Source organism: Pseudorca crassidens, chromosome 1 (assembly GCF_039906515.1).
Source record: "Pseudorca crassidens isolate mPseCra1 chromosome 1, mPseCra1.hap1, whole genome shotgun sequence".
Classification (NCBI taxonomy): Eukaryota; Metazoa; Chordata; class Mammalia; order Artiodactyla; family Delphinidae; genus Pseudorca; species Pseudorca crassidens.
The window spans coordinates 78,295,995-78,314,253 of NC_090296.1; the positions used below are offsets into that span (position 1 = coordinate 78,295,995).

Below are 18,259 nucleotides of genomic sequence, written 5' to 3' on the forward strand. Positions count from 1 at the left end.
AGGCGGACTCTCAACCACTGCGCCACCAGGGAAGCCCAGACATTTCATAATTCAATAAAATATTTTAGTACTTTTGCTGCTAAACCGAGTACCCATCTTCATCTTGAACAGAGGCTTAAAGCCCTCTTTAGACAGAGTATTAGTACTCCTTGAATGACCCCTTCTTGACTTTGGAGGTAAGAAATGAGATGTAAATGGCATTAAAGTTATGGTGAGTTTACTAGGTTATTTGGTTTCTTCTTGGGCTAATTGTGGATCTTAGGACATCTTCAGTATTAGACTGGATAACTCTTTTCCTGTTCTGGGAACGGATTGATCATGTGAAGGGTTCATATTGGAAGGCAGAGTGGTAATCAGTATTGTAGGCTGAGATCACTGACAGGGGCCGAAGACAACAATGTGTGAAATTTAGGATAAATTGCTTTTGGGTTTTTGTCTGGATTTACTAAGACAGGGGAGTTGTTTGGGCAAATGATGCCTCTTTGGGGTCTCTTTGAAGTGACCATCTAATGAATCAAGGAAAGGGCAGTTAAATCCCTCTCGGTGAGAAGATCAAAAGAGGAATGACATGGCTTACATGTCATAAGCCAAGGGCTATCAGTTGACCTTTCTTAAGCGTGGGGAGAGGAGGTTGGATACTTGGGAAGTTTTTGTTGTAGAGTGACCTTTTTTATCCTTTCCATTTTTCTTCCTTTTTCTCCTTATCTTCAGTTTCTATAGGCTTGTCCTTGCTTAATTATTCAGCATTGTATCTCATAATTTCATCCTTGAATCTCTCTTTTCTTGAACAGCTAGGGAAGTAAAATAATCCCGTTCTCTTATGAAAAGATCTTTGAATTCATTTCCTTTTCTCTTGTATGGTATTATCTACTTTCTCTACTTAACAAGAGTTAAAAGATATAGAGATGATTCACACCTACTGATAATTTCAGCATATCTTTTAGCCTTATGTGTCCCCCCCGCCCCCCCCCCCCCCGCCGCCATCAAATCTTTTACCACAGGTTGGGTTTCATATGTTTCCTGTTTCGTTAAGTTGACGAGGATGCCAATGAGTAAAAACTGCCAAAAAGTGAGCCAACAAAAGAAGAATCCAAGGGCTTAGTCAAAGGATGGGCAAAAACGTGGCACACGTACCACTACTGTCCCCTCCCGTGTCAGGGAAAACAGTGCTCATTAATCACAGGACTCCTACTGAGCCTGAACATGGCCTCAGAATTCTTGCCAATGTTGCTTTCTGGCCATTCCCTCCCAGTGTCAGGGCATCCAAGCTGAAACCTATTTTATTTTCTTAATGTAAGATATACAAACATACCTCCAGGGCTTTAAGAGTTAACTATAATCCAGAAGTAATATCTGTAATATATAGCATTTTTCTTTTCTTTCTCTTAAAAGAGAGACTACCATAATGCCATCTGTAGAGAAGAAAATCTGATTTGATAACTGGCATTGCTATAGCCAACCTTGTCTGAGACTTAGTTATATGTTTCAGGTAATGATAAGTGTTATGGATAAAATATTTCAGAGAGAAAATGTTGGCAGAGGGCCAGTGGCAAGAAGCCTTCTCTGCTGGAAGGATATGTGAGCAGAAACCTGAATGGTGTGAGGAAATCAGTTACATGATGATCTGGGGGACAGAATTCCAGCAGAAGGAACACCAAGTATAAATCTCACCAAGTGAGATTAGCTTACAGAACGACAAGAAGGTTGAGGTGGCAGAATGAATGAAGTGAGTAAGGGAGATGGGGAGAAAGAGGTAGACGGGTCAGGTCAGGTGAGGTCCTTTAAGGCCAGGAGTTTGCCTTTTTATTTTAACTTTTATGGGAAGCCATTGGAGGATTTTGATTTGAGGAATTGTGTGACATTTTAAAAGATCCCTTGGATGCTTTGGGATAATATTAGGGGGGCAGGAGTGAAAAAGTGAGACGAGCTGGGAGGTTATTTCAGTTGCCCAGATGAGAATAGATAGTGGCTTAGACTGGGTGGTAATGACATACGAAGGGGTCAGATGCAGGATACCATTTGGTGTTTCATCAAATAGGTCTTGTTCTTAACAGTGTGGAATATGAGAGGAGGAGAGGACTCAAGGATGAAGCAGGTTCTTTTGGAGGGGAGGGGGGCATGCAGCTTCAATCCCTGGTTCCCTGACCAGGGGTTGAACCCGGGGCCACAGCAGTGAAGGCACCGAGTCCTAACCACCGGACCACCAGGGACGTCCCAGGGATGAAGCAGGTTCTTAATCTTAGAAACTGAGTGAATATTGATGCCATTTGGTGAAGTGGGAAAGACTGAGGAAGGAGCAAGATTTGGAGGAGAATCACGAGTTTGGGATCCGTATTAGTCATGTAGTGAATCGTCAGTGCCTGTGTGAAACAGGAGAGGGAGAGGTCTGGCTGGATACATTAACTTGGGAGCCATTAGAATTTAGGTGGTATTTAAAATTTGGGGGCTGAATGAGATGACCAAGGGAGTGGGAGAAGATGGAGAAGAGGGTGTAGTACAGATCTTTGGGTGTTGAAACATTGAGAGCTGTGGCTCTCAACGGGGTAACATCTAGCAATGTCTGGAGACATTCTTAGTTGTTACAATTGATGGGGGGAGGAGGGCGGGGCGCTACTGGTAACTAGGTTAAGAACCCTGCTGTAGAAGTAGGGAGGGCAAGGAGCCAGCAAGAGTGACTAGTGAACTAAGATGAAAATTGGAAGAGTGCTAAGGATGGGATTTCTAGAAAGGTATTTCAAAACTGACAAAAATGTGTGTTCACCTCTGCCTGATGCTACTGAGAAGTTGCACGAGAGGAAGACTGAGAATTGATCACTGGATTCAGTAAGGTAGAGGATTTGGGGATGCATCCGTAGCATTCAAGATTCCTTTGAAGACTAATATAGTCAAATGATGAGATTTATACATTTTCCTAAAATCAAGTACTTGTTAAAGAAAGCTGCCCCCCACTTTTTTTTTTTTTTTTCAGCCACAGAGGCAATACCAAATGAAATTTTTGGTATTTTTATTGTTTAGCCTTTGTGAAGTACTGATTTCAACTGACTCTGGTTAGCTTAATCAAAACAGGAATTTATTTGTAAAATACTATGGTATTTTTATGAAGTTAAGGAAAAATTGATTAATTGAGTGTTGGGCCAGGTGGCAACCATAAATCTCTGCTCATAAGCAAGATTTCATGGACCTTTTCTATCATTTACATGACCTGGATACAATTGACTCTCAGTCTCTTTTTCCTGGTTTATTTATTTGTTTATGCAAAAGAAATACATTAGCATTAGCTTGGGTCAGATAGCTATTTTATGACCAGTCCCTTCTTTTTTTTTTTTAATGATACCCTTTTAATTAATTAATTAAAATTTATTTATTTTTGGCTGCATTGGGTCTTCGTTGCTGCGCGCAGGCTTTTCTCTAGTTGCGGCGAGCGGGGGCTACTCTTCATTGCAGTCCCGGCTTCTCATCGCGGTGGCTTCTCTTGTTGCGGAGCACGGGCTTTAGGCGCACGGGCTCAGTAGTTGCGGCTCGCGGGCTCTAAAATGCAGGCTCAGTAGCTGTGGCGCATGGGCTTAGTTGCTCTGCGGCATGTGGGATCTTCCCGGACCAGGGCTCGAACCCGTGTCCCCTGCATTGGCAGGCGGACTCTTTACCACTGCGCCGCCAAGGAAGCCCGACCCATCCATTTTGAAAAGTCCAGATCACATTTGCTGCTCAGAGCTCCCCCCACCCGCCCTGCTGCCTTAGGTTCTCAGAGTAGTTCCCAGAAAAGCGAGAACGGTGAAGGGACAGGCCAACATTCTAGAGATGCTACTAGAGATTTTACTCCTTTATCCTACATATCTGTACATCCAAGCAGGTCCTCAATAACTTTGCTCTAACTTTACCATGTATAACCACAACACTTCTTCCTTTACAGGAGATAACACACTTGTACAGTTACTGGATCCAGAAGTGATATCATGAGGACCCTGTTCTTTGAGTTCACAGTCACTGAATAGTGTTCATTTCTCCTCTTGTCCCATCATGATCCATTTAAATATTTTGCAACTTATAAATCAAATGAATATTTTTATTGTAATTAATATACCCTATATGTTAGTGAGACCCCCCAAACAAGGAGGGGGCAGAAAGAGAAAAAGTTAATAGTATTAATTGAAGGAATAAATAGGAAGAATTCATCAATCTCTAGATATCCCAAGAGTATCTAAGAAAATACAGGTTTGGTCAAGATTCCCTGTTTACCTAATCGCAAGGTTATAAACTACACTGAGTCTTTCCCCATTCATTACCCATTTCAAGTTGTTCTTGCCTTTAGCCAGCATTTCAGTGGATCTGAATTCCTCTGGGGTCTGAACCTTTATTTCTGAGGGGTCCCAACCTTCACCAGTCCAGCCTAGATAACATTATGAGAGTCTCCTGCTAACCTGTCCTCCAGATTCCTCTCATACCCACAGAATCCTCAACAATCCTATTTCCCTCTGATGGGATAAATCATGCTAGCTATTAATCAAAACCCCTGCCCCGCCCCCTTTTCTTTTTTGCCTGTTCTTTTCCTGGTGGGAGGAGCTCAAACTAGCCCAGAGGAAATCTGTTTCCAATTCTGAGAGATGACTCCTGCCCCCGACCCCTGCCCAGTGCATTTGGCAATGAAACATCCCGAGCACCCAGACCACTGGTCCTAGACTCATTTACTCTTAACCCCTCAGTTTCTAGTCCCCTGTACAGGCAGTGAGACAGATAGCATCATTTATTAATCACCAGAATAGAACGTGGACTTTGGAGAGCTCCCCAGCTTACAAAGTGCTGGCTCACAGGGCACTTCCACTGTCTCTGAGAATCCTCGGAGAGGGTCAGTCTAACTCTGCTTAACACGGAAGCCATCACAGTGAGATTTCAACACTCTTGTTGTTTTTTCTTTTAGTGGAGCAAATATTAAGATTCAAAATAGCCTTGGTTTAAAACTAGAAATTATTTTTTAAATTTCTGCCAAGAAAACGGCCTCAAATCCCTTCAGCAAACTAACACCTTTATTAATCTACATCAAATTACCCAACTTTTTCTTTACTGTTTTCTCCTTTCAGTTAATTCACACTATCCTTGATTCCATGGCAAATTATAGAACTATTTTAGAATACGGTTAGCTGGAAGACATTGCTGCAGGAGTGGTAATGGTAATGGTAATATGCCGCTGTATATTACCAGCTTCCCGAGTAATTGTGTTTTCATTTCCTCTCGTTCTCAGTAGACCCATCTTGGGTACATGTCATGTTTTAATTGTGCTGCATTCTCTAATATATCGTTTCCTCTAACCTCCTACCAGGGTGGTCGTGGCTCTCCTTAGGAATTTTCTGCCTTGCTGTCACCGATAGACATGACTGTCATTTCAAATAAGGGAAGAGAAAATAAATTATCTGGTGCATCCCTTCATTAGCAACGAGTCACTGCAGTGCCTCAGGCTAATATTTTAAATGATAAATGGTGAACATTTGTCCAGAAAGTCCACATCTCTGTACGTAAATCATATGTAGGCCCACAGTAAAAAACCTTACACCTGAAATACTTGTCGGCACACTACAAGTCAGTCTAATCCTCTTCGTTCTTGTGAAGCCATTATTGACAGTCTTGTGCCTGTTTATAATTTCTCAGCAATGCTAGACTCAGAGGTTCCTATTCTATTATTTGTTTGGTGGAATCATTCCAGGGAATAGTTATCATGACCTCGAGTGTATTGATAAGTTCTTCTGGGCTGAAAAATATCTGATGAACTCAATTCTATTCTTAGTATAGATTTAGCTCACGTGATGGATCCATTGCTTTCCTGAAAGATTTGCCTATGAAGTTAATTTCCTTCCAGTAAATTGATGTTTCTACTGACATGCATTTTATTTATTTTTTTCTTGCGGTACGCGGGCCTCTCACCGCCGCGGCCTCTCCCGTTGCGGAGCACAGGCTCCGGACGCGCAGGCTCAGCGGCCATGGCTCACGGGCCCAGCCGCTCCGCGGCACGCGGGATCATCCCGGACCGGGGCACGAACCCGGGTGCCCTGCATTGGCAGGCGGACTCCCAACCACTGCGCCACCAGGGAAGCCCCCTGACGTGCATTTTAAATTGGAGCTGTGTTTTCTGGTAGACAGTAGCCCCAAGACATAGTAAAATCACATTTGAGATTATAGCAGTCCCTTCATGGGGGAGAAAAAAAGGCAATTTTCAGATAGTGATAAAATGTAAAAACAAGTTATTGAATTGAAGATGAGTAGGGTTAATTTTATGTTTGACTAAATGGATTCAAAGTATAAAGGAGAAGAAACCATGATAACTTAGCTGAACAAAACGTTCTGTAAAGACCCTGTGTCCTCTAATACTTTATGGCAGGAAAACATGAAATTCTTTTTGGTGGCTTAGGTTTTGTTTGCTTTTTTCTCTTTTTTTAAATTTTTTTTTCCTTTGGAGATATACTTGCTGAAGGGAGAATGAGAAACAACTGAAATATTTCAAAATGAATCAAATAGAATATGAGAACATATTATTGAACTGTTAATTTGAACTTGAACTTTGGAGAAATGAAGTTTCTTTTTGCCTTCCACAGGATCTAATTCAGCACCGAATAAACAGTAATAACTCTTAACAGCAAGGGTGTATATAGTGTTTATGGTATTTAGTTTCCCACTTTTTAAACTATAAATTATACTTTGATGGGCATCTTATAATATTTCTTTATAATAGATCTTGAATAACAAAATGATTATTCTTCTAGGATAGAGTCACACAAGTCAATTTTTATTGGTTAAAGGGCAAGAACAGGGCTTTCCTGGTGGCGCAGTGGTTGAGAGTCCACCTGCCGACGCAGGGGACGCGGGTTCGTGCCCCGGTCCGGGAGGATCCCGCATGCTGCGGAGTGGCTAGGCCCGTGAGCCATGGCCGCTGAGCCTGCGTGTTTGGAGCCTGTGCTCCACAACGGGAGAGGCCTCAACGGTGAGAGGCCCGCGTACCACAAGAAAAAAAAAAAGGGTAAGAACATATTTAACATTTTGGAATAGGTGTCAGCAAACTTTTTCTGTGAAGAGCCAAAGAGTAAATATTTTTGACTTTGTAGGCCATAGGGTCTCTGTGGCTTCTTCCTCCTCCCCCTCTGCCTGCCCTTCCCTATTCCCCTCCTGATTCACCCGCCCCCCCCCCCGCCTCTTTCTCCTTTTTCCCCTCCTTCAAAAATGGAAAAAATGCAAAAACCATTCTTAGCTCATGGACTGTACAAAAACAGGCTGTGTGCTGTATCTGGCTGCTGGGCCAGACTTGTCAACCCCTGTTTCAGGTATATATTGCCAAATAGCTTTTCAAGGATGTATACCAACTTACTCTCTCACCAGGAATCTTTGAGAGCATTTATTTCACAGTAGTTTCCTTGTATTGTTTTAATATTTATATGAGGACATTCATTCTAGATTATTTTTCAAAATGTGCAGTTTTAACATTTATTACTGTTTCTTTGGTCGCGGAAGTTTAATACTCTAGGTCCAGTTCAAAATATTCCACTAAAGACATTCATTTGGTGAGGCACTGAAATCAAATAAATCCATTTCTAATGTGTGAGAACTTAAAATGGTCAGGAAGCACTCTCAGCTTCCTGTCTCACGAACCATGACTAAGTTACCTAGTGGAAGCCTCCCTCCTCTGGACACTAAGATCTCTGAACCCACCAAGCCCAAGGTTGCAAGGATAGGAAGTAAAAATTATGCAAGTGATTAATGAGGTGTAATAGTGTGAGGGGGCCTCTCTCACTTCTACTTTTGGTCCGCAGATCTGTGTATTCTGGGAGAATGAGCACCAAATTTTTCCTTCTAGTTGAAAGCATATACTGTATCTTTGGGGTAATTGCAGAGATTTGTGACACCATCAAAGATTTGAAAGATGCAGGGATGGTGATTCATACCATACTCCCATTTAAATTCTCTTTTGGCTAGTGAGAAAACAGATGGCTTTCAGAGAATGTCTGTATTAGTCTAAGCTTAATTACATGGGGATGCAAATTGCAAGCACTGTTTCAGATATGGTATACTTCCTGAGTATATCAGCACAGCCCCTGAGAGCTGATATGCATTTATTGATACAGAAATGCTTCATTTTCATACCAATCAATTCATCTTCATCTGGAAGGGACGGCAGTATACTTGTCACTGGCTTACTTTAGGGTATGACAGTTTACCTTTTCTCTGTCATAAAATCGAAAGGCCTATTACATTGCTGCTATTATGCTAACTGGGTATGGGAAGCATCAGATAGCAAGTACCCCAAATGCCTTAATAATACAAAAGCATGCTAAAAGGTATGAAATAAACCCCATTCCTGATTCCAATTACTCTATCAGTCAGAGTCCTGGCAGAAAATAGATGGTATATTCAAAAGGGTTTAAACTGAAAATAACTTAATGAAGAGATTATGTCCAGACCAATTAAGAAAACCAGTGTGAGTTTGTGAGGTTCCCAGAAACTAGCAGCAGCAAAAAGTCATTACCAGCCCTAGGCCTGAAGGGGGAAAGGGCAGAGACAGAATTACAGGAAGCTGGCAAGAACTGGAGGCATGGAACAGGGCCAGGTGGCAAAGATATGGTTGCTAAAGAAGAAGCCACCTTTAAAAATCTTGATCCAGCAGGTCTGAAGTGACACAACCTCTTTCTCCTTTTGCTGTCCAGTTTCTTGCTTTTTATGTGAGGTGTTCTCCTCAGCTGTCTCATAGTCATTGATTGCACATGCTTAAGGTCTGGAGATCAAAAAGCTTTTTGGAAGCTCTGAGTGCCCATGAAAGGATACTGGATTTGAGCTTCACTCTAGGATGATATGGGATAGCTGTTTATCAAGGAACCTCAAATATTACTATCTCCATGTTCTTTCTCTTAAGCTAGTCATGTTTCTCCTAGAATAATATTCCAGTACCTGCCTAGCGCTAGAAACTAACAGTTTTCTTGGAGCCTAGTGGGGTGAAAAAAGCTAAAACCTTAGCATTTAGCATTTAAGAAGCAGATGGTTACGGAGTTCTCTGTTTTCTATGAGTTAACCATACATCAATTCTGCCTGATATCCCCCAGTCCAGAGAATAAATGTTAAGATGTTGACCAAAGTGGGAGAGGGGCAGTCACTTGTTGGTAAGTAAGGCTATAAATTGCCTTCTGATCACTGCTTTGGCTGCATCCCCAATATTTTCTAATTTCCCTTGTGATTCTTCTTTGACTTACGAAGTTATTTTGAAGTATGGTGTCTAATTTCTAAATATTTGGGATTTTCCAAATAGCTTTCTGTTATTAGTATCTAATTTAATTCCACTGTGGTCAGTGAATATATATTTTGATTCTTTTAAATGTATTGCCTTATTTTATGGCCCAGTATGTGGACTGTTTTGGTAAATTCCATATGTACTTGAAAAGAAAATGTATACTGTAGTTATAGGATGGAGTATCTTATAAATATCAGTTAAGTAAAATCAGAGGCAATGTTGTTTAATTCTTCTATATTCCTGTCAATTTCCTGTCAACCTGTCCTGTTAATTACTAAGAGAGGAGTGTTGAAATCTCCAAATTTAATTGTGAATATATATATATTTCTCAGTTCAGTTCTGATAGTTTTGCTTTATGTATTTTGAAGTTCTGTGGCTAGGTACAAAGAAATTTAGGACTGTAAATATCTTTTTTTGATGAACTGTCTCCTTTATCATTATAAAATTTCTCTCTTTATCCCTGGTAATATATCTTACTTTGAAGTTTATTTTTGTCTGATATTAATATAACTACTCAAGCTTTCTGTGATTAATGTTTGCATGATATAGCTTTTCCCATCCTTCTATTGTTAACCTATTTATAATTTTACATTTAAAATGAGTTTCTTATAAATAGCATATAGTTGAGTCTTGCTTTTTTTATCCAGTTTGATAAACTCTGGCATTAGATTGGAGCGTTTAAGTGATTTATATTTAATGTAACTATCAGTGTGGTTGAGTTTTAGTCTACCTTCCATTTTTTTGGTTCCCTTTTACATAACTTTTGTCTTCTTTTGGATCAAGTACTTCTAGGATTCCACTTTGTGTCCATGTCCACTGTTGGAGATACCATTTTAAAAAACTGTTTGCTGTAGAGTTCATAATATGTAACTTTAATTTATCACAATCTATTTTAAATATTATTATGCCACTTCATATAAATGTATGACTCTTAAAACAGAATATTTCCATTTCTCTCTCTTGGATATTGTGCTGTTGTCAACATTTTATATCTACATATGTTATAAACCCCAGAATACATTATTTTGCTTCAGTTAATTATATCTTTAAATAACTTCAATAATGAGAAAAACGTCTTTTGTATTTACTCACATGTTTATCAGTTTTGGTGTTTTCCAAATTTTCTTCTGATTTTTTTTCCCCTTTGCCTGAAAAAATGTATTAACACTTCCTGTGGTCTAAGTCAGCCGGAGATAAATTGTCTAGCTTTTAAGTTTCTGAAAAAGCCTTTATTTTTCTTTCATTTTAAAGATATTTTCACTGGATATAAAATTCTAGGTTGACTTTTTAAAAATCTCTTATCATTCAGCACTTTTTACCTTTCTTCACTTTAAAGTTGTCATTTCATTTTCTTAATGCTTGCATATTTTGACAAGAAGTCTGTAATTATTCTTTTCTTTGGTTTTCTAAACGTAATTTTTTTCTTTTTTACAATATTTTTCATCACTGGTTTTTAGCAATTTTACTTATTATGGTTTTCTTTTGTGTTTATCTCCCTCTAGGTTCATAGAGCTTCTTTGATCTAGGGGCCTGTAATTTTTATCAAATTTGGAAAATTTTCAGCCAGTTTTTCTTTCAATATTTTTCTGTCTCTCTTAGACCCCTGCTTCTAATTTTACATATATTAGACTGCTTGACAATGCCCCATAGGCCACTGGGGCCCTATTAATTATTTTCAGTCCAGAAATCACCTCTTAGCTAGAAACCAAGGCAATTTATGAGGCTCACTTCATTTGTTGTACCTCTTTCCAGGATTATAATACTGCATTGTTTGCTATCAAATATCTAAAAATAGTTGTTTCCTATATTTTGTTTAGTTTTCAGTTGTTTATGGCAGGAGGTTAATTCCAGGCTCTGGGTTCAGAACCTAATTCTCCTACTTACAGTTTGACCCTGGGCAAAGTTAATGTCTCTATTTCATTAGTTTTCTCATCTTTAATACTTTACACCTAACTTGCAGGATTATTGTGAATATTCTTAGTAATGTGTAACATATATAAAGTGTGTGATGCATAGTAAATGTCCCATTTGTAGGATGTTACTTACCCTTAAGAAAATGAATTTGTGGAGAGAGAAAGTGATAATCAGGCCTCAGCTAAGGTTGTTGGGATAAAGTGCCAGGCTCCTCTTCAGTACTAATGCCTGGGGGAAGAAGGGAGATAGAAAAACTCTGTTGCCTATGTTGCCTAAGACACCTTGGCAGAGGGGTTCATTAAAAACACTTGCTGTTTCTAGGATGCCACTACTTAGCTACTCTGCTGAAGAACTCATCACTTCAGTTCCAAATCACTGAGTGGTCAAGATAATCTCCAAACCTTTCTGGTTAGAAGGACAAAGGTCACTGATAGACAACTAGACCAGCCTCATTGGCTCTGTGAAGTCAGTTGTTGGTCAAACAGCTGGGATGGGGCTAAGGCTCGGGTAGGAACTAACTCTGTAATATAGCAATTTCTCTCAGAATTTAATATTAGAAAAACCTTTGTCAGCCCATAGGATCAATGTTTCTTCCTTCTGATAATAGGGGTGAAATAACTAAATGCTCTTTCATTCTTGCTTTATAAGGACACTCAAAGCCATATTTTGTTCTTAATCTCTTAAATGTTTACCCTTAACATGGGCATATGTGCCTTCTTTTTTTCTTTGTATCAGTCTTGTTATGTATATTCATTTTTTTGGTGAATTTCTTAAGATCATTTCTTTTTGGAAAGAGATTTTTAAAAATTGTTTATTATATATTTTATTATTCAAGGCTTAGTATTTTGTACTGCCTTAGCTATTAATATAATTGGTAATTATGTCCTATCTCTTCAAGTGTTGGGTTCCCCATTGGTGAAACTATCCCCATAATAACTGGAACAATGTGACATAAAAAGAAAAAAAGGCTGTTCAAATGTATTTATAATGAATACTATAAGAAATGTTTTCATTCTTGTTCTTCAATATTTTTTGTTAATAAGCAAGTATATTCCTCATGACCAAACATACCAAAATGTGTTGATAACCTAGGCATTTGAAGCACCAATATCAATTTCTTCAGCATTTACTATCTGTGAATGGACAGAGGTTCTTAATGTCTCAGTGAACATTACAGCCTTCCAGATCTGATCCTTTCTTGATCTTTTCTGCACCAAACCTTACTTAGGTGCACCTGCTCCTACCTTGTATCCTTTCTAAGGCAGAGTGACTCAGCAGCATTTGTGCTACTTTAAGTACATGCCCCTGTTTTCAGGTGTTAAAATATCCAGTATAACTATAGCCACAGTTCAGTCTCCTGGCTTGAGTACTATTTGCCTCTCATCTAACATTTGTATTCTTTATAGGAGAAGATCATGGAAAGAGGTTAATGTAATAATCATAAAAATAGATATTGATGTACCTCTTTAAAAAGCGATTTCATTTACAGCTATGCCTATAAATAGTTTCATTCATGCTGTAGGCTCCTGTGTTTGACCTTCGGGGAAGATGTGTCGTAGGGTGTCTATGAAGTTCCCTGAGGAGCTGCACTTTTTGGAGATGATCAGCCACTTACTGGGAGCTATTGCATTTGATGATGTGAATTCTATTTTTAGGACTTGAACAGATTTGGGATCTGCTGCACTGGAGTGCTGCTGTGAATTCTTATGAGCTTAATTTTTCTTCTCTGTATCTTCTTTGACAAGAAAATAGTCCTTAACATGAGTATGTGATGTGTAATATGCCCTCACTGTAAACAGCTTTCTCTTTTTTTTACATACCCCGTCAATTCATCACACCCACTCCAGGAAAAGTTTTCTGGAGGAAAACAGTTTTGAGCACAGCTAAATATCAGGCATATTCTTATTATGTTCATGTTATTAATGAGGAAATGATTCAGGGAAGTTTAGTAATTCCACGAAGGTCAAAGAATTAGTAAAGGTCACAGTTAGGAATCAATCCCACCTGTCAAATGGTTCACATCTACTTCCTCAGACCTCAATATTCCCATCTGGGAATTGGCAGTAGTGTCCTTCTCTAAATAGCCTGAAAGATTTCCCTGGAACCTGGATTTTAGTTCTGCCTTTGCCACTAGCTGGGTATGTTGGAACTATCGCAATCTTCCTGGATTTCTGTTCCCTCAGCTATAAAATGAGCAGTAGGTGGGGAGATACGTAAGATCCTTCTAACTCTAAATTCTATTGTATTTTATTTGAATTTGCCCATAATTTTAGAAATCCAAATGACACTGCATTTGTTTGATGGAATTGAATGCTTTCTTCATAGCCTGTGAAACTGACATGCCTACTCCCCCTGTCTGTCCTATTTCTGGATCTACCCACAGCCCTCCATACCTCTGTACACCTTCCACCTGTCTGTCCTTGCTCATAATTTCTCTCTCTACATACTTCTCACGAGGAGAGTTAGAGGCTGGGATGGATAGATAAGATGTTTTCTCAGTTACAGCTACCTAGCTGGTTTAGTAACATTGTATCATTAAATATCACAAGGAATGAAAATGGGGACAGTGGGATTGCTGAGGGTTGATCTCTAACTGATAGATAGCAGCCATGAGAGTTTACTTTTGCCAAAGCTCTGTCTTCCTAGATATAGACATGAATAATTACACACGAGCACACACCCTCTTTACGAGTACTTAACAATGTCACTTTCCATTAGCTACACATCTAGCTTGCTGTCTCTCTTGCTTGTAAGTACATGTTTGAATAACATAATGGAAGACAACCTGTCTCCCTTTACATATCAGTTCCGATATTCACAGTTGAGAAAACTTCACCTCTTTGGATTTAAGTCAAGTATGATGGATGGCCTTGAGAGCTACAGCATAGGAACAAAAACCCATGAGAGTTTCAGGCTGAGGGTTTTTTTTTTTTTTCCCTCTTCTTCTTTTGGAGGTATAACACTCCATCACTGCTGTCAAGTGAGGGCTCAGTATGATGGGAAAATTAGAGGAGAAAGGCTGAAAGCCACTGTAATTTTGTTCCTTAGGCACTTTTGTCCAAATCTGATTATACAGTATGTTTGCAAACTTCTCTTTGGAAGTTGGGGTTTGTGTGTGTGTGTGTGTGTGTGTGTGTGTGTGTGTGTGTGTGTGTGAGATAATTAAAGCCAGTGCCTGGTAAATAAGGTTATTATTTTTAATGAAATGTAGTTTGTGTGTGGATTGTGGTATGAATGAGGAAATGGGTATGCTGTGAATTTTCACCTGATTTTTTTCAAAACCTAATATAGTGAATAACTGTTTTTAGTACAAATTATAAAATAAAACTGTTGTAGCCTTTAAGTCCTCTCAGGTGAAATGGTTGAAAGTTTTTATAGGTATAGTGTTTCTGGGGGCAGATGATGGAGTGTATAAGGCAGCTATTTCAACAAATAAAACCCAAATCTTGATGGCTCATAGCAAATATTTATTGTTCTCATTCACTGGTCTAAGAGTTGGCAAGGTTCACTTGATCTGATCTGGGCTCAGCTGTGTCTGGCTTCAGGCCGCAGGACTGGGTTTGGGTTTGCTCTGTGTGTCTTAAGTCCAGGCTCTCTAGGACGTGCTTGTCTTGTGGTGATGGTAGAAACACAAGGCAGGGTGTAAAAACACACAATAGCTCTTAAGGTGTTGGCTCAGAACTGGCACACTGTCACACTGCCCACATTCAGTTGGCCAAAGCCAGTCCTCACAGGGCCAGATCCAACATCCATGGACCCAATGTCCATGGACACGGGGAAATATATAACATCTGTGCCAGTGGGAGGAGCTACAAAGGCAACTGGAAAAGGCCTTTGGTGCATAATCACAATGTAGGAAAGAAGTGAAGACGTGGGAACGATAAACCAACGTGCCTCAGGTAGGGAGACTTATTCCATTGGGGGAAGATGAGCTATGGAGACTGCCTCCAGTTTTAAATGGCACGTCACCTTTCCTTTCTGTCTGCTTCCATTGTGTTGATAATTGACAGCAAAATCCTAGTCTGATGTTGTAGGTTAGCATCAGGAAGTGCAGCTCATCTGGGAAAAGCACAGACTTTCAAAGTGGTCTCGAGGTAAGTTGCCCTTCCTGTACTGTGACTGTGCTGTATGTTGTATTAACAGATGGTCAGCTGTGGAATTAACCCGTGTATGTATGTGTGGTCCATCAAGCTGTTGAAATGTTTTTGAGAAACAAAATAACTAATAAATATTCAAGAAAAATTAGATTTATAGTATATGCACATGAAAGGGGAAGACATGATTAAGTTGATAAGACTGTTTTAAGCTTTCCATAAAATGTTCAATGAAAATCTAATACCTCAAAATCTATTTGCATCAGAAAATTAAATGACTGTTCTGACAGAATATACTTACCTAACTTCAGGTCATTTTTATCTCTCTTTATTAAATGTATTCAGTTGAAGAGAGCAGTGTGACCACTACCTATTTTAATAGACATAGACATGTGCTTTATTTTTGACTGTTCAAAAAACTTGAGTTGGTATTATTAAAACTCTCCATTCAAAGACTTACTATTACTATATATATATATATATATATATATAGTAAGAATACAAAAGAATATATATATTCTTTTTAATATTCTTTTGTATTATGGTTTATCATAGGATATTGAATATAGTTCTCTGTGCTATACAGTAGGACCTTGTTGTGTATCCATTCTATATATAAAGGAGTGGAAAGTTGGGGTTAGCAGATGTAAGCTATTACGTGTAGAATGGATATACAAGGTCCTACTATATAGCACAGAGAACTATATTCACTATCCTATGATAAACCATAATGCAAAAGAATATAAAAAAGAATGTATATATATGTACATATATATACATATTCGCTTTGCTGTACAGCAGAAATTAACACAACATTGTAAATCAACTATACTTCAATTAAAAATTAATTTAAAAAGACTTACTTTATGAGTTTATGTCCTTTGTAATGGTGAATTTGTCCAGTGCCCTCACCTACTTTGTCAGACTTTTGGGAAGAACAGTTTTGTTACTTATTTCTGCCCTTGGTCTTTCCTGTCCTAAAGATCCTTCCCCAAATAACTACGCATCATGGCTTTACCTTGCGTGTTTGCTTCATAGGGATATTGTCTGGTTAAAATTAGGTATTAGAAACTGATTCTTGAAAATTAACACTACTTCTAAACTGAAGTTACTTTTTATCATTTCTGCCTAAACTTCACGTTGTCTTTCCTCTGCATAAAGTGAGCTGGATTGCATCCCACACCTGTTCATGCAGTGGTGAACAGCCACGGCAGGTGTGTGGGTACGTTTGCATGTGTGTCTGTATTTTATCTAAGGACACGAGATCCTTGTAATTGTGGGGCTTCACCACTCTCTTATACCTAAATGATGAACTTCTACTCACCAGACAATGTGCCTTTGATGATCTAGATATCTTACCTTAGGTGTTATACAGCATGTTCTCTGTGATGTATGTAGCATGTTTTATGTTGTTTTATCAATCTGTGTAAACTGTACCCAAAGCCAGCAGCTATTCCGAAATGAAAGTGAAAAGTGGAGGGATTTAAAACGACGGATGTGATTAGTAATTAATACATTTCTGAAGATGAGGTAGCCTGGTGAGAGTACACCATAAATTTTAAAAGGCTTATTTCCTCTTTTCTTGCCAAAGATAATCAGAAATGGTCTAGGAGGGGGGATGAGCTATATAAATGGAAGTTATCTGAACAGAAATATTCTAGGGGGGGGATAAGCTTTATAAATGGAAGTTAAGAGGGGTCCGAGCTTTAATCTCTTCAGTCTCTTAAAGCATGGCCAGCACTGCCCTCCTCTTGGGGTCGCCATGAAGTCACAGTGGAGGAGCTTAGCAGACTCCCTCCTCTCCGAGGTTCTTTAGGCATTAGTCCTTTTCTATGTCTTCTGAGCAGGAGTGGGGGCACTCTGTAGCACATGAGGCGCTAAACAAAATTCCAGAAGAAAGTCTGTCTGGAGAAGAGTAGTTAGAAAGAGGCGTATGGAAAAATGAGGCCAAGTTCCTGAAAAGACCCTCATTCTAAGACATCTCGCTCAGCTGAAGAAAGAGCCTGGTTATAACCTTCTGGGACCCATGTCTGCAGAGTTGATGCCCAAGGCCCTGGACCTTCATTTTCTCGCTGATCACAGCAAAGTGTTTTGTGGACAGCCTGCCAGAGGGCAACTGTAGAGACACTGTGACCTGCACCACCTTTCAACTTTAAAGTGTGATTAGAAACCAACCCATGGAACAGGCAAACAAAAAGCAAAACCTTGGCTGTTTTCAAATTTTCTTTCTTCTGAAATGCTACTCTAATATAAAGGAGAAGCGTGTTATCCCACAGTCCTTTTGTTAGCGGACTTACTCTCAGCTCAAGTTGCTTTAAGTCAGGTGTTCAACGTGGCGGAAGTCGTTGGCTGGTTTTGGGTCCCTGCCAAAGAGACACTATTACAAGAATTAGGTGTAATAAACACCCTATCATATATCCAACAGTCATCTCTGTTGCAGAAGTGCACTGAGCCTAAACCCTGAACTTCTGCCTGGTTGCTTAATATTTTGCCAAGGTTGCTTACCAGGAATTAGAAAAGGTCTAGGAACCTGAGAGCTCTATGGGACTTTACAAGACCAGTGCTCTAACCCCTGAGCTATGGAGCCAACCGCTCTATGGGACTTTAAAAGTCATCTCGTGGTTTCCAGACTATATTCAAGTGGAACGCTGGTGGCTTGCGACGTGTTTAACGGGTGTCCCTTTAAATGGATTCTGTGGTCATGTAAGTTTGGAAAACACTCTTATACAGAGCTAAGTTTCTTTAGTAAAGGACAGCTCAAGGTCTTTACTATGCTAACATGAATCGTGGCTCTGGGGATACGACATGTAGCTTTTCTCACACTCACTTGACCACGAAGTCCTTTTATTGTAGAACAGGTACCGCCATCTTGAGAATGCCAGGCAGAGGCCATGGAATCTAGTCATTAAGAGCACGCCCTCTAGTGTTTAGCTGCCTGGGTTCAATTCCTGGCTTTACCATTTACTGATCTTATGATCTTGAGCGATTCGCT

At 39.4% G+C, this 18,259-nt stretch overlaps 1 protein-coding gene across 3 annotated transcripts in view; it reads left to right on the forward strand.

Annotated features, from left to right (window-relative positions):
• FMN1 (formin 1) overlaps nucleotides 1-18,259 on the forward strand; it is a 444,603-nt gene that overhangs the window by 98,379 nt on the left and 327,965 nt on the right. The gene's annotated exons all lie outside the window — the stretch shown is intronic.